Below are 15839 nucleotides of genomic sequence, written 5' to 3'. Positions count from 1 at the left end.
ATGACTTAGAGTGACTTAGTAACTCATGGAACTTGGACTATTATAGACTTGGGAGTTTTTTATAACTGACATAAACCATGTGATCTTACATGGAGTCCAACGTCTTACCCATGTTGGGGAGAGCTATTCTATCCTTTCAATCGGAGTAGAACCTTAACTTTAGTGATCACTGTCTTGGCCTTAGGCACTTAATCTTAATCCTATGGTAGCACGTAGTTGTGGGGAAGTAGGACGCACTGAACCCACACTTCCCGCTCGGTGCTAAACACTACTCCTATACTTAATCTCAAAACGCGTTAGGAAATCCACCTTAATCAACCCAAGGGTCTATCATGAAGACCAAAATATAAATATATATCTCATTTGTAAATCATAATCAACTTGTGGATTCCTAACTTGACTTAATCTCAAAATAATCTTTCTCATCATCAAGTACACTTACTTATCAAATCATATCAAGTATTAAAATCTTCAAGAAAACATCATAGAACTCGTTCTTGACTCTCAAGCTCAATATCAATATATATTCAATAGATAAACTTCTCATGGAAAAACATAAATCATGACACTTATTATAAATCACTTAGAAATCATCATTTCATGAAAACAATATACAACTCATGGCATAAATTCTTAATTTAAGAAATAAGACAATGAAGTAGTCATATATGTCAATCTTGTATAGCTCAAATCTTAGAAATCCTTGGTAGATTAATTTGGGTGTAAACCCACTTTGCAAAAAAATCATGAAATTCAATAGAAATTAAATCTTTGGACACAAGAACGAAAGAAGTATTCTTGTTCAAAACCCCACATACCTTAATCTTTGAAATTGGATGAACTTTAGTGCTTGAGACTTTATCCACACTTGAAATTAATAATTCTTGAAGCCCACACTATGAGGAACTTGGTTCTTGAAGAAATTTTGAAGATTTATGGATGATTCTTGGAGATTTATGTTCTTGATAAAACCCTAGATATATTATCTCAACAGAATTGGAAGAGAAAATAATGGAATTAGGGTTTAGATAAGGATTCTCATATATATAGAGGCCTCCAAAAATGGGAAATAACCAAAATACCCTTGCAAAAATGTCTCTAAATTGCTGAAAAAAATAGTTGACGACATCCGTGACAAGCCGTCAGGTCCGTGATAGGCCGTCATGAATTGTCGTCATAAAAAGGGAGGATTTTGTGACTTTCTTCCTTAAGGTGATGACATTTTGTGACGGGCCCTCAGGCTTGTGATGATTCGTCACAAAAGGTCGTCACGGATTTTCCAGGCTGACACGCTGGAGTAAAATAAGCATAACTCTTTGATCTGATATCGAATTTTGACGAAATGGATATCATTGGAAAGATAATTCAATTATATATATTTTGGTAGGTCATGAGCTCAATAATTCGTAGTACATCAAGAGATATTCTCATTTGAAGTCGACTATACTAAAATCCTTCTTAAGAATTCAATCGGTAAAGAATATTTTGATTCGCCCAATCGTTAGGACATCTTTAAAACCTTACTACACATCACCCTTGACCAGAAAACAACCAAAACACTATAATTTATTTCTTATGAGCTTGATTCATGGTTGCACTATTGGTTAGAGTCTCGGGGTATTACATGTTGGTTAGAACCTTTGGTTGTCATAGTTACATGCATGAAAAGTACAAGGTTATGAATTGGTTCTCTCAGGACTTTACGGTTACGGGTGCCTGTCCGCCCCAAGAGGAGTTGAGGAGTGACTAAAGTGGTATCAGAGCAGGTCATCCTAGGGTATCTACAAATTCATGTCTATATTGAGTCTTGTTTATGGGCGTGTTATGCACCACATCTATAAACAGGAGGCTATGGAACATTTAGGAGTTGTATCTTTTTCTTCATATCTTAAATCGTGCAATATAGCCCATGTTGTAGGTGAAGTCATATTTAACTATTGAACGTATTTTTTTTCTTTTATTATAGTAAAGATGTCGGTTATAATAAAGAGTAAGAATATAGGTAAGTGAATAGATATGGCTGCCGGAGAAGGGACCAGCAAGTCACCATCTAGACAAGATAATCAAAGTGAGGCTCAAGCTGAGTTTGTATCCCAAACTTCTTCTACTCCTCCATCTCCAGAAGAACTAAGGAGGAGAAGAACTGTATCCTTAGAATCGCCTGTTAATGCTACTGACCAAGATCTAAGGAATGCGGTACAATTATTGGCTCGTATAGTTGTTGGACAAGCTTAAGGACAAGCCATTCAACCACTGATTTTAGTGGTGTAGATAGGGCATCTAGCCTATGGAGAATTTGGATTTCTTGGAGAATCTATGGAGAATTTGGATTTCTTGGAGAAGGACCTTTGGAGCTTTAGGGTTTTTCTTTTGAAGAGAATGATGAATAATGAGCACCAAGTGCTTTGAGTATGAAAAATTTTGTGTTTTGGATGGATTGGGAGCTTGGAAGAAGTCCAAAATACCCTCTCTAAACTCCTAAATAAAGCTGGAAAAATGTTACTAGAGTCCCGAATTAATGGGCCACCGCGACACGCCACTATCGTGATGGCTCACTGCATTTTGACGATTGGAAATTGGGGGCCTCCGCGATGCGGAGCTATTGCGTTGACCAATTGAATTTTGAAAATTAGAACCTGGAACTTCAACGCGACGTGCCACCATTGTGGTGGATTATAGTAATGCCATTTCTGCCTGCGACGCGCCGCCACTATAACGTTGGACTACTAAAAATTGTCAAATGGGAAAATGGACCTCTCCGCGATGTGCCAATATTACGAAGGTTCACTGGAAAATGACAGTTATTAATTTAACCATCTCCGCGATGCGGTGACTACCCAGGTGGCACACTATCAACTTAACAACGTATTAACTCCTTCACCGAGTGTTGGAATTGGGCGAATTTGGTATTGATGGAAAGCTTATTCAATTTTTCACACAATGAAAAGTCTAAATCTAAAGAATTATACACGAATTAAATGCTATTTAGTTTGGAAGCTATCCCTTAAAATTCTAAGGACGAATTTTAGCTAAAAAGAGTACGGGGTATTACAATAGTATTCCACAGTTTTAGTCCATTTATTCAGAATAAGTACAGTTCAGTCTTACATGACTAGTATTTAGTTATCAGTCATTCAGTTAATCAGATAAGCTTAGTATATGTCAATTTTCATCATGTAACTTTAGACCCAGTATTCATTCAGTATCCATGTTTTACCGTAACCCAACTTCAGTCCTACTTATTATACAAAAGTAAAGATTTTAAGAAAACTAAGTGTAATGATTCACCATCTTACCGGACTATGTTTGTTGCTCATGCTTTTCAGATATTTTAGCATTCAGTTTATTTCAGTCTCTTGGTGAGTCTAATTATACCTAGTCATCATGCTTTAAGATTACGTATAAAACCAGTTTTACTTATTGAATTCACCCCCTTACTCAGTATATTCCAGAAGTACTGATCCATATATACGTCTGTGTGGCTATATTATTTCATAATATAGGTACCATTTGTATCCCCCACATCATGATCCGACGGTTGCAGTTTCCAGCCAGTAGGTGATGAGTTCTCTTATTTCGGAGATTCCAGTCAGACATTGTTTATGCACTTTATTTTTATGATTCTTATGTATTTATTAGTGGTAGTTGGATGCATGCTCCAACTATCTATAGTCAGTATAGTAGAGGATTCATAGATGTCAGTCAGAGTCAGTCATGTAATTTCAGTTTCGCGCTTTAGTTTTATCAGAATGAAAAATTGTATCAGTATTGTATTATTCCCAGATTTCATCATGATTATGTTTTTGCAAGCAGAACTTGTTATTTAATGTATTATAATTCAGTTGCTTAATAGTATACCAGTTCATGGGTTAGCTTGGGATAACTTATAGTTCCTAGCACCTTGTGGAATCAAGGGTGTACTTCAGGGTCATTACAGATTTAATTTTATTTAATAAGTACACAGAATCAAACTGTGGATAAAAGAGTGTAAATCTATAAATTCCTTGCTTGAGATTATGTTTGGGACTAAGTCTGTATAATAGCATAAAAATGGTCAAAATATCCATCGATCGAAGTATGTAGTAGTGGTAAAAGAATGGCTAGTAATGGAATGAAATCAATCTCGGTCTGGTTTATAAAATCTTACATTTAGCTCTAAAAGCTCACAAATCATTGAATAAATGTGGTACCATTTCAGTTGTAAAAGAATCCATTTTAAAAGTGAAAAGTGGAAGGAGATCTCTTTTAAGAAAATAGTAGTAGAATCAAGGATTGGTTGACACCGTACCATTAAGTGAGCATGAATGGGCCAAAAATTATAAATGCAATCACTAGTATCCAAACAATACAACCTTAAGCGTCTACGCATCTATAACTATAACCATTTTTCTTCTAAGGATAAAGTACTAACTTGGTATCCTACTAGTACCAAAACTATAGCCTCGGACCCATAATATATAATTCAATATAATTTTAACACCATAACCCATAGACTAAGGCAAACAAGGACATAAAGATACTACAAGGGTCAAATCGAAATATTGCCCCAACTACTAAGTCAAATGGTAATTCTTATACTAAAGGATCATTAACATCAATCTATGGTAAATCATTTTTATGATTAAGGGTGGTAGGATCCTACGGCCATAACAAGTATTATAGCATAAGGTTCGGGGTCATATTTATACCCTAAATAGGTTAAGTCAGGAAATACTAGTCATAACCGCATCCTATATCCTACCTAGCATTCAATCAATACACTACACAATCTTGTAGAGATAACTAGATAAAATCCTAACACAATGTTGAACCGATATCTTGAACCTTTCTCAAGTCACTTGCCTTTGCACCATGATCCCGAAATGATGCCACACTATCAAAATAATAATCTACAAGCTAATAGGAGTAAAATGAATGGGCCCATAGGGCTTACTAATGGAATCTCAAATATGAATCTGTCACGAGGTCCCTCAAAGGACAAAGAATGTGTACTCAAAAGTTGAGCAGCACAAATGGAGTATAAATAGGGGCCTAAATCAGCACCAAATGATAATGGAAAAAGGCCAAAATAAGAATCAAATGAAAGAATTAGGCCAAGAAATTACTAGAAAATGGTTACTCTATCATCCCCTACACATCCCTAGCTTAAATCAACAATAGACCATAATTTTTTAGAGCTTCTAGGGATAAATTGGCGGAAAAGGCAAGAAATAATGATGAAATTGGGGAAGAGAAGTACATATACTATCAGGAAAATATGTTTCACGAACGTGTGATAGGTAATGTGCATGCAATAATAAATGTCCATACATTCTTGCACCTCTTAAACCAAAACTCATCTCAATATCATCATCAATCACTGAACTTGAACTGAAACTCACATCATTAATACCATCATCAATCGTCGGACATGAACAGGAACTCACATCATTAATTACTGAACTTAAACAAAAACTAATTCATTAATATCATCATTAATCAACTATTTATTTAGTACCAGAGATATTTGTACATATATATGTATATAAGTGCACGAATTTTGTAGCTAAAAGATTGTAAATCCATAAATTAATTGCCCGAAGTTAACTCTGAGACTAAATCATCATAGGAGTGTAGAAAGGGTCGGAATCTCCCACGATGATGTAAAATAGTAGTAGTAAAATTGTGGACCAAAATCTATCCTGATGTTAGGCTAAGGTATCTAAATTCACTTCTAGATGTTGAATAAGCCATAACTTGCACTAATATAGAAATTCCATCTAGAACATGAGCAATTAAGCCAATTCTACCTAAATTACCATTCCAAGGTAGCCTAAACAGTCCAAATAAGACTAATCATACAATTCATGCTTCTAATACCTAAATCTACAACTCCATATCTAGAATAGTATCATAACCATACTACGAATTAGCTCTATCTATAAAGAAGGTAATAAGATTATACAAATATAATAAGTATTTCAACTTACGGCTTAATTACCCTTCTAGCCCCCAAACTCATAAATTAGGCTAAGTCATGATGTTTTACCCAATATTACATCCTAACATTCCTATCTAACATGCAATATATAAAATATACTATCTCATGAAGAAGAGTAAACAGAAGCCTACCTCAATGATGATGCAAATCCTTCAATCGCCCACAAATCGTTCTTCTTCACTCCACAATCTCTAAATGTCATCACAATATCAAAATTATAACCTATATGTTATTATGAGTGAAACGAGACCCATACTACTATATTCATAACGGGTCTAAAAATGGACCTAGAAAATAAGTTCGGAAATAAAAGAAGTAAAATAGTAATTTTAGTTTTAAAATACGTTCCCCATACTCATAGGATTCTATATCTGAAAACCCATACAAAAATAAGTTAAAAACGAGGTTCAACTCAAAGAAAAAATTATTTTCAAGCTTTACCGGCAAAACCCCCCCAAAACCCATTTTGAAATTGAGAATTTGAAGTTTATTTGAAGATTAAACTGAGGGATTATAATTATAAAATTAGAAAACTTATCCATGGAAGAAATCTTGAAAACTCCTTTGGAATTGCCCAAATTCGAGCCCCCAAGCACCAAAAATGGTGAAAATGGGGTTTTGATCCTCAATTTTGGTGAAAATTACAAAAAATAAACTAGAAGTTCTTGGTAAATGGGGAAAATAGAGTTCTAAATTGATAGACAAAATTATATGAGAAAAACACTTCAAAATTATCAAAATCGGAGTTTCTTAGTTCCCAAAATATCAAAAATATGAATTTTGGGTCTTATACTCAGCAATGGTCGCTTAAGCGACTAATTAGAGGGTAAAAATTTTGCTTAAGCGACCAGGTCAAAGGTTAGGTTTCGCGAACACACTAGCACCACAAAGTCAAAAAATTATTTTTGACCCTTGAAACTTATCCAAAACCCTATGAACATGATCTAATAGTGAATTTGATTAAAATAAATTTCGAATCAAATGGAATCATAGAAACTTCATTCGAGATCATTTTGACTAAATGTGGGGCCAATACCTATAGTTTCACTTTTAATAAAATCCAGCCAATAGCCCAAAACAAGTCTGAAAACCTTGGAACCTTAACCAAAGGTCCCTCTAGCCTAAAATCAATGTTCCAGAGTTAATAGCGTTGTTACAATTCTCATCTGAGATCATATACTAGAAGTTTTGGATCAATACAAAATACTAAACATCGAAAGCTCCAAAATAAATAAATGAGCCTAAAATCCAAACAAACTATCCAATTATTAAATCAACAGTTTTGACAAGTAATAAATGATTTGTAGCTACTATGGAAAGGCTTAAAATGCCAAAAACACACGCAAATCAAGGAAATAACCTAGAAGGTGATTACAATAAGGGATTCAAATGCGAAGGTTACAGGAATTACCCTTCAAAAATATAGGCACTATACCGCAAACATAAATGTGAATGAGCCTGGCTATCGCGAATGCAACACTAATGGTCGCGAATACAAAAAAAAAAGGGTTGGGTGGGTTCAACCGTTCATCACGAACGCGAGAAAAGGCCTAATAACACAATGGTTAAGTTTTTGACCCTTCGTGAACGTGGCCTACCCCTTGCAAATGCAAAGGGTAAATTACTCTTCTACCAGCTATTGCATATCAATAATTTCCTAAGTCCAAATGAACTTCAATCAGGGGTTCAAGAATCATTTGATACTTGATGCGCACAAACAAACTATGCTACCATACCAATTTTATATTCTAAATATAATAGAACTATAAAAATTTCCATTTGAGGTTGTTTTGATGAAATATGGGTCCCACACCTATAGTTTTATTTTACCAAATTCTACCCAATAGCTCAAAATGGGTTTGAAAGCCACGGGACCTAAACCAAGGGTTCCCCTAGCCTAAAATAAGAATTTCGGAGTTTATGTCTTGTCAAATTTCTTATCCAAGGCCATTTAATAGGAGTTTTGGTCCAAGACTAATTCATTAACATCGACAGCTCTAAAATAGAAAAATTAGCCTAAAATCCAACTAAATTATCTGATAATTGAACCGATAGTTTTGATAAGTCATAAATATCGTGTAGCCACTATGGGAAAGGTCAAAATATTGAAAATGCATGGAAATCAAGAAAATAACCTGAATAATCATTATATTACCCTATACTTGTTGCGCCTCTTTGCGTTCAGATACTAAACATGGTACAAATGGTACATGAGTTGCTCCATATCTTTGAGATTTTTGCTATTGGAGCCAAAGTGAGCTATTTTCATTTCACCTGTACTGTATTCTAGAAAATCTTTAGTTGTATGTCTTATTTACTTCTATTCAGTGTTCTTTTTGTTTTTGTTTGGTACTCGTATATGCCTTTGTACCTGGTGTAACGGAGTCTTGGTATTGTTTATATTTTGATTCATTTATTTTGCGTTTTTAAAAGTTATTTGGTTATTTTCTATCACTTATGCATTATTTATTTTTAAAATCGGTTAGTAAAGGAACGGGGTTTGCCTACGGGGATGGTGGAGGCCCTCATTGCTCTGTACGAGCACATTTTCTTCAATAAGGGCACATATTCTCTCATCCTAGATGGAGTGGTTCTATTAGCATGGTTGGTCCTGGACTGAGTTCCCACATCTTCTTTTTTCCACTAGCAACCATTAAGTTGGCAAAGCCAAAAAGGTCAGGCCTATCACCTTCATGCTATGTTGACCTTGTCCCAGGAGAGCTTTTTCAGAAGCCTACCCCTACCATATGAATACTCATCCCCACCCTTTCCCGTTTGATCAAAAACTTGCAAGCCCCATATTTATAAGCAACATTTTGGAGAATCATGTCGACGATCAACAAAAAATATCTAAACCATTTTCCAGTTTGCTTATGTTATCCTTGTGGAAGGCTATTCTAATATTCTTTGTATTGTTTTAATTTTATCAGATGTCCCTGAAAGGACGAAGACAGAGGTTAATCTTCATCCTAATTAGAGAAGCTATGTATATTATTTATGAATTTGGATCAAACTTCTCTTTAGTTTTTTTCAATAAAATCGAACTACATTAAATAAAGAATACAGTTTCCCTATAGATACAAAAAGATGATAGTATTTACACTTTTTAGTTTGATTTTTGAGTTTCCATATGTGCCTTACACGCGTAATTTCACGTGTTTGTCTCAACTCATCCATTAAGTTTCCACGTAGGCTAAGTCAGCGATTAGAGGGGTTTAAAAGATTATGATCATTGAGTTTAAGGGTTCAGATGAAAGAGCTAAGTAGAAGTGCTCACCTTACAAACAAGAACAAGTACAGGGGTCCAGTAGACCATTTCGCCTATAATTAGTCCAGAAATTAGTTTGTTTGTCATATTCATTAAAAATATATGCCTAGAAATCCATAGCAATCTCGCACAGGAGTGGAAGCACATATCATTTTTCAAAAAAAAAATTGCATGAGTTTCAAGCCTCAAATTGTCACAACCCGAACCAGGGCCTGACCATGACGGGTATTCGAAGTCCATCGTGACCCCCTTAGCCTAATCCAATAGAACATAATATAAGCGTAGCAGCACAATTTCGAACATATCACAAGATAAATAAGCATGACTCAAAAAAAAATCTAAGAATTGAATAGCCAATCCCAACTCCATAGTAATCCACAAAGCCTGTGGACATCTGAATACCAATAATAGTAGGGACATGCCCCCGACAACAGCCAAAAATAAGTCTTAAGGAAAGAGACAATAACATAAAGAGACCTAAATCATGAAATAAGGTCTTCCAAAATATGAAAGCTCACTACTTCAATCTGACTCACAAGCTATCCCACGATCACCTAGTCATTGCGCAAGAAAAGTAGAAGTATTTTTGGTGCCGGCATCGCGTGGGAATACAGTGTTCGGAGACGGTTAGTGGTATGAGAATTAGAATGTAACTTACAGATAATAGATAAAATAATGTCATGTTCAACAGTTTACAAATCGTCCAAAAACCAATGCACACAATCATATGCATATACAAATATATAAATATAATATTTCGGGATAGGGATCAAGGCTTAGCATGAACTGTTAAAACCTTAACATGGGCTTTGTAGCTTGACCGTACTAAATCGGCACCTACAGGCTATATGGGTTCAGCTCCCCCTGCTGAAAAGGCCTAGTGTGTGTTAGCCGTACGAACTAGAGAAAACTTGAAGGAAAGATAATGCCATCTAGGAAACTAGCTGTCCAAAAATATATAAAGTGTGACTTATGCACACGATCATCAAGACCAACCTTTAAGTTGGCGAATGTCGTTTTCCAATATCAGTCCCCCCGGACATCTACCTTCATGGCTTTACTACACAACCCCCTTTAAGCCCATATTAAAATATTTAATACATAACCCAACAATTACATTAAGCAGTCAGCCATTAAGGCATCATTACGTGGTATCGGCATACCAACTATAGCTTGCAAGTAAATGTCATTAAGCCATTACCTTAGAAATCCTTGTACCCCAGCCTCTATTATTAAAAATCAACTTATGGGATTTAATTGTACCCCACAAGGTTTTCAAAACCATCATTAACCATTTTGCCACCTATGCAATGCATTAGTTTCAAAGAGAATAGACAAACCAAATGATAATTCATATTCCAAAACCAATTATGCAAGTGGATCGAGGTTATTATCAATTTCCACAACAAAACCAATATTTGGAGAATCCATTGTACCCCTAAATTTATTCACCATCCCCATGAACCCCAATGAGTGTACACACAAATAATTCATGCATAATAAATCAATAGAAATCATGGACATTCAAACAATTTATATCCAAAACCCTCAACCCATAGTTCAAAACCCAATATCAAAACCATGAATAATAAACCAACTTTCATGCCATTAAGAAAATACAAGTATAGAGAAAGAGGTACATACCTTAAACACGCAAGGACTTGTGAGCAATTGGGAACTTGGTACCTTGAAGACGAACGAATGATAAAACCCTTATATTTTCTTGGGGTTTTGAGTTTGAGAGTAAAATAATAGCTTTTGTATTGAGAAAACTGATGGAAATAGGTTCATATAGTGTTTAAAGGTCGTTCATAGGTGAAAAGGCCCCAATACCCCTCATCCCAAGTAAACAAAATCAAAACTTCTTGAATTTAAAGCTTCAGTATGGCACAGAGATTATCCCCCGTGACACGCTATTGGTTCTTCACAAAAATGCTCATAACTTTTTGCTCGAATATCGGATCAAGGGAAAATCGGATGCTTTGGAAAGAGGACAAAATTATATATAGTTTAGTGGGACTTAAGCTCCAAAATTCCATATATACCAGAAGTTATACACGTTAAAAGTTGACCCTTGTAGAATCAAATTCCAAAGTTTGGTCGAATCAAAAGTTCTTAACTCCACTTCACTCTTAGTGTTTACTATAAACATTTTTCCCCTCAAAAGCACTTAACACACTAGGTAAATGATCATGATACTTGTATTTATATACAAATAATATGATTCAAGTTTATACACATAGAAATAACGGTTTGAATTCTAGCCCCAAAATGTAGGGTGTTACATTATCTCCCCCTTGGAATCATTCGTCCTTGAATAATGGATATGAATCTTTTGGAGTTTTAAAAGTACGGAACAAGGTATGTAACTTCACATTAAAAATTCTCCCTCAACAAAACACGTATAGGAATCAAAAGAAAAGGTCTTCATGGCATCACAAAGTAAATTATGTAAGCACGAATCATGAGACAACGGAACTAAGGTCGTACAAGAGGTAAGAGACCCAAAGCCCCTCACCCCAAGTGAGAAAATCAAAATTGGATAAGATTTTACCCCTCGACATAGCATGCTGCCAATCGTAGAGACTAATCTTCATACCACGCTACTTATCGCAGAGAGTAGGCTCCATGACACATTGATATCACAAAGGTTTACTGCCTCCGCATTCTAAAATCACCCTAAACCCCTTCCAAAAATTTTAATCCTATTAACATACCCAAGCACCATTTAAGTCAAAAAATGATGTTTCAAGCATGGGAGGGTAAAAAATAAAATGATGGAAATTTTGAGGGTATTATACTAATAGTCCTTAAATATTGGTATACTTCTCAGCTATGAATTCAGCTACGAAAAACACTCTTCACTCTTTCAATCTTACAATTTCCCCACAAGGCACATCATCATAAGAGCCCGAGTCTAACTACATATTGCTTCGATGTTGAAGTGTACTCCGGAGTTAAAAGGTGCTAACTTAAGATACAAGGCTCTATACCTTGCATCCATTTAAGAATACTACTTTATCCTATCACTGTAGTCAAATAACATCATGTATTATTCAGAGTACTAGCCACATAACACAATGTTCTGTGTATCTATCAATCACAACATTCAAGCCTATCTTTACTACACCCACTTTACGTATCTCCCCACCGAAAACCCAGCAACCTTAATCACTTTCACAAGGATTTCGACCACATATTCCCCTCCTAACTATTTCACATAACAAAAGTTTTATCTCACTCTTCCTGCTTCATCTATAACCTTGTTTGACTAGCCACACCAAAATTTTATAGCAAAAATCAACCACTTTATAATTTAAGACATTACTATGCTTCTATAACCACTACCATCCTGACACAAGGAGAGTAACTAAGGGAATAAAGTACGAGCTTCAGAGATAGGAGTGATAGTATTCAATTACATCATATATTTTTTGCACTACTCAAAGTGGAGTCTGTGAAGTAAGATATGATCCAATAAGCATGAAGGGCTTCACATATCAAAACAGATAGATCATAATTTGAGGGTCGAAACATGGGCATAGGTTGTCTAGAGAACTAAAAACTTAGGCATAGACACCATCTGAATACAGGGGATGTTGGTAGAATGTCCTCTTAAACCAAAATAGAAGAAATTTGCTAGAGTAAGAATAGATTTTTCAAGACTCATCCCTGAAACTCACCGCCATGAGAAAATTCAAGATTTGTATTATCTCCCCATTAACTCAAAGGTCACTATCCGAATCTTAAAAGTATATCTCTTCATTAAATCTATACGCACAACACTCCGCACAACAATGGTAAGATATCACTACGCACAAGGACACAAACTCCCCTCGACAACTTTAATATGAAAACACAAAATTCTGTCTAGGACATCCCCTTCAGAGATACGAATCATAACTTCCTCCAACCTCCAAGGACATTGCCTTATAACTTACATTTTCATGGGCATAGACATCCATTCTTCTAAACACTTAACACTATATTTTTAGCTCTTTAGAATACTAGCATTGCACATCTAATATCATAACCTTATAACTTAACAAAACTTTTAAAACTACACCAAACGTTCACATAGTTTATCTATTTCTCCCTCAATTCAGCTCTATATAACACCATATAACAACTCTCTAGACTTCTCCATACTAAACATTTAAGAACATAAGCTAGGCATACATGGCACTCATAACTCAAGATCGAACACACTCTATTCTTATAACCTAAGGCTCCTATCCATCTATTGATTTAGCCACCATATCTACTTCAACACTAGACCTCATGCATATATCACAATTACACACTCCAATATTTCATAAGTCATCAACCTAATCTCTGTCACACATTACATCAAACCTACTAATTCACCCCCACAAATCTTATATCACTATCCTCGATCTAATAATCTTATCACCACAATTAACATCTTAAGTTCAAATTTAGTATCTAGCAACAATTATGTAACACTAACGAAATATTCCTGATAATATACTAGCCCACCAAATAGATAGATCCACCTAAATTTCTTATTTAACTTAACTACGGCCCATAAAACACATTCTTCGTCACCACATTACTATTATACCTTAATATTTCTTACACATCTTCTCACAAACCAAACTAACTTACAACTATTAGATAAAAATCAAGAGACCCTTAGTATATTAAAATAACCCAATAAGGATAGTCGATCTTAATCTTATTACCTAACCCCTTATGGTCTATGGAACATTCACCTCCCCACATTACATCCGCTTACCCATGTATATACCCCAACTATCTTTAAGATTCTATAAACACCACCGACTCTCCTCTAATTATGATCTACCCAAGTGAATGTTAAATTCATAAATTATTAGCCAACCAATCCTTCCATTCACAACCTATGATTTATTTCATACTACCATATCTAGTCCTGATGAGCTATTTTTTTATTTCAACTAAAGATGCAAATATTGCAACTAACCACTCTCTTTTATCGACTACCATAAGTTTGCTAATCTTTGGTGCACCTTAACCAACACCATAAAAGCATATTACCCCTAACACTCACTTAAAGGTCATGCAAACACAACTATCTCTTTTTCACTAAAAAGTTACCCTCAGTCCGACTTCTAAATATAAGATTCATATCACTAACCCTGAGATCACCTTACTACTCACAGGTCATAACACCCCAATTTATACTACCTCTTAGGATTGAAATGTCACCTCAATATTCAGATATGTATCCCTCCTTAAGCGATACTTCTGCAATAAAGTTTTTGAAAGGGACAATGTACATATCTTACCTTAGGCTGAAAAACACGATTGATAAAGTTATAGGTACAAGATTGAATTACACTTTGACACATTAATGGACTCCTTTCAAGTCCTTGCGCCATTATTTTTATAGCTTTTGGTGACTCATTCAGAAAGGACCACACTTTTAGAAAGTTAATCCTTTACACTTGTATCGCCCATTAATGGGACATAGCTCACAAATTAAAGCAAGGAAGGAAGTTGGATAACTTTGATATGTATAACACAATTTCACGTTCTAGAGTACGAAAGAATTAGAAATATTTCCTAAATGTCTCATAGCCTCTTGATTATAAGTGTGGTTCAGACACACTGATACACCTAAACTACACCTCTCTTATAAGAGAGTAAGCGGTCGTTGTTAAATATATAACCCAACTAGGTTAGGGTCGAATCCCACAGGGAATATGTTGCTAATTAAGTTGTATGCAGAGTAGTTGACTTTTAATCTTTTGTTTCCATAAACTAAATAGGGGGATTTGATTCAGTTCACAATTAATAGTTTCAGTTTAACAAGATGAAATAAGTGTAGTAGTATTCAAATTCAGAGAAAGAGCAAGCTAGGGTTATGTCCACCTTGTAGTTTTCAATACTTTCTAACTCTAGGTTTTACGAATTTATATATGCATCATCCTTACAGAGAAACGTATTGTATTTAATAACATAATCCTAGTGTTTCTCAACCATCAAGGACTAATTCACTATAGTTCTCTCAAATCAGAAGCGTTTACCAAAAACAATACGAAATCTCCAAGTAGTTAATCCTTCTAAGGCATTAACATATGAAATAGGGGTTGGTAATCCTATTTTCTTGTCACTACTCTCCTTTCTGAACAACAACCTTTCTTTCGAACAAGTTGCGTTTTAAGGCATATCCTCTATGTTTGCAACCACGAGAATTCAAGATAAACGAAGAGAGTATGATGTAAACAAATCAATGCATAATGAATTCAAAACCTAAAGTAATAGATTGTATCCTACAAGGCTTCCATAACCCTAACTAATAAACTTAGCTACTTATGAATAAAATAAAAATCACAATAGAAATATTCATCATACCAAAAACTAGAAGACGATCTTGGTGTGCGAATACTGAGAGCAAGAGCAAAAAAAACATTTTTCTCTCTCTCAAGCTAAACCGCCCATCTCTGCTCTCTCCCAAAAAAAAAAATAATGTATCCTCCTTAAAAATTCAGCATTAAGCCTTTTAATAATCTTTTCTCTCATAATTGCCTTCTAGGTCCCTGAACTAATTATAAATGACAAGCTAGTCTTGGACATAGTTTCTAG

General features: G+C 35.0%; 1 non-coding gene across 1 annotated transcript; it reads right to left on the bottom strand.

The window, feature by feature from the left end:
- Positions 1-8822: 8822 nt before the first annotated feature.
- LOC124897506 lies at positions 8823-8926 on the bottom strand. The gene has a single exon (XR_007054219.1). It is a non-coding gene; the product is annotated as a U6 spliceosomal RNA (small nuclear RNA).
- Positions 8927-15839: the final 6913 nt, after the last annotated feature.

This window comes from Capsicum annuum, chromosome 3 (assembly GCF_002878395.1).
Source record: "Capsicum annuum cultivar UCD-10X-F1 chromosome 3, UCD10Xv1.1, whole genome shotgun sequence".
NCBI lineage: Eukaryota > Viridiplantae > Streptophyta > Magnoliopsida > Solanales > Solanaceae > Capsicum > Capsicum annuum.
The sequence above is the reverse complement of the archived record's forward strand: the minus strand, read 5'-3'. Positions and strand labels throughout refer to the sequence as shown.